Consider the following 2,629-nt stretch of genomic DNA (forward strand, 5'->3'; position numbering starts at 1 on the left):
ATGTGCTGTTTCATTATGTTTGTCCCTACTAGCTTTTTAATGGATAATTTACATCCCTTTAAATGTATAAATTTAAGTATAAAATTCAATAAGTATGATCAAATCTATCACAATCTGACTCTGGGGTCAAACCACCAAAACCATAATATAGAACTGCAGTGCTGAACACAGGAGCAATCAGGCGTGTGTGGTAATTGAGTATTTGAAATGTGGTTAGTGCAATATGGTCAATAGTGCTGGGTTACATAAAATATATGCTATAATTCTGTTGGCTCCACTTTCTTCTTATTATTAGAATTTTAAAAATTACACACCCAACATATTGATCAATACCAACTTCTTCATTCTTATTTTTACTGATATCCTCAGTTTTTTACATCCGCAAAGCTGTTTTCTGTCTATAGACTCGACCTTTTTACAGTTTCACATAAACAGGTAAACGGTATTTTTGTCTAGCTGCTTCTACGTCACCTAATGCATGAGTGATCTATGAATAGATGTCTGTAGTTAATTCCTTTTTACTGCTTAATAGTAATTCACTGGATGGATAAACCATCAGTTTACCATTCACCGTTTTATGATCATTTGGGTTTTATCCAAATTAGGGCTTTTGAGAGTAAAGTGGCTGTGTACATTTAACTAAAAGTCTTTGTGCGAACACGCATTTTCAGGAAGCTTGAAGAAGTACCCGGGAATGAGGTGGATCAGTAACATGAAAAGAATAAACAATGAAGTCTTGTTTTCCAAATCTTCTGTACCATTGTGTATTCCACTAACCATGTGTGAGAGCTCTAGCTGTCTTCAGTCTAGGAATTTATAAATTCTAGGGAAGCTGAATTGATATTTCAATGTGAAATTTTCATTTCTCGAATGACAAGTGAGTCTCTTATATGATTTTTTTGCGATTTGAATATCTTGATTTCTGAAATGTCTAGTTTTTGTTTGTTTTTTAAATTGGACAAATTCTTCATCCAGAAACAAGTCTTTTATCAGATACGTTCTGCACATATTTTCTACCCTTCTGTGACTAGCTTGTTCATTTTCCTAATGTTATCTTTTAAATACATGATGTTTTAATTTTCATGAATTTGTTTTCATTTATGGCTTATAATTTTTTTCTAAGAAAATAATTTCTTTGATATTTTCATCAAGAACCCCTATATACTGGGCTTCTAAAATGAGGGCTTCATACATTTTTTTGAAAAAATCAATTGCTTGTATATACATGGCTCCGTTTCAAGACTCTCTTCATTACTACATTTTTATAGCATTATCTTAAAAATCAGATATTGTCTTTCAACTATATTCTTATTTTCAAAATTATGTTTACTAGTATACATTTTAGTATCTGTATACATTTAGTTTCTGTATACATTTTAGAATAAGCTGATCAATTCTTACTACAATGCCTACTAGGATTTGCAATAGATTGCACAGAATCTGTAGCTCAATCACAGAGAACTGGCATGTTAACAATGCTCAAGATTCTAAAGAGTGAAGATGTTCATCTCTCTTATTTGGCTTTATTGAAATTTCTCTCAGAAATATTTCTTATTTAGTTTAAATACAATTACACACCATAAATTTGGAAGTGAAGAGTGTACAATTCAGTGTGGTTTTGTGTGTGTACATGTATCGTATTCCCAAAGTCATCCAACCTCCACTGCCAACTAAATCCAGAACTTGTCCTCACTCACCCACCAAAGCACTATACACATTAGTGGTCATCCATCCCCACCCGCTCTAACCTAGAACATTGCTTCCTTTATTTTAAGTATTTGTGGGTTTCCATATTCTATACTTTTCATATAAATGAAATCTGACTCCTCATATTTAAAACATTCATTCCTGTGGCTGTATGTATTAGTACTTAATTCCTTGTTATAAAAGAATAATATTCCATTGCACGGATATACTGAGTTTGTTTATATATTCATCAATTGATGGTCATTTGGATTGTTTCAAGTTTTTGACTATCTTGTATATTGCTGATATGAACCTACCCGTGCAAGAATTTGGGCAGACATTTGAATTTTTTGTTATTTATTTGTTTATATTTATTTCAGGATATTTTGAGGGTATAAATGTTTTGGTTACATGGATTGTTTTCTCTTAATTGGAGTATCACAACAATGGAAAAACCAATACCACAGGTGCTCACAATTAAATTGGACCTAACTGATCAGCACTCAGATGCTTAGAAGGAAGTAAAACTCAGCATACATTGTTTTTAATTTTGGGTTGCATGTATGTATCAGAATTGCTAGGCTACATGCTAACTCAATCTTTAATAACACTTTGAAGAGCTGGCAATTGATTTCCAAAGCAAATGCACCATTTTAGCATTCCTGCCCCTGCAGCAATGTACAAAAGTTCCAGTTTCCCTAAATCTTTGACATTAATTGTTGTCTCTTTGTGATTATAATCATTCTCTTGCATGTGAAATGCTATTTCATTGTGGTTTCAATTTTTATTTCTATAATGATTAATAACATAGAGCATCATTTCATTTATTATTTTCCATATGCATATTTTCTTCCTTTCTTTCTTTCTTTCCTTCCTTCCTTCCTTCCTTAATTCCTTCCTTACTCCCTCCCTTCTTTCTTTCTTTCTTTCCTTTTTTTTTTTT

Source organism: Otolemur garnettii, unplaced genomic scaffold (assembly GCF_000181295.1).
Source record: "Otolemur garnettii isolate 467f Iridium unplaced genomic scaffold, OtoGar3 scaffold00020, whole genome shotgun sequence".
Taxonomy (NCBI): Eukaryota; Metazoa; Chordata; class Mammalia; order Primates; family Galagidae; genus Otolemur; species Otolemur garnettii.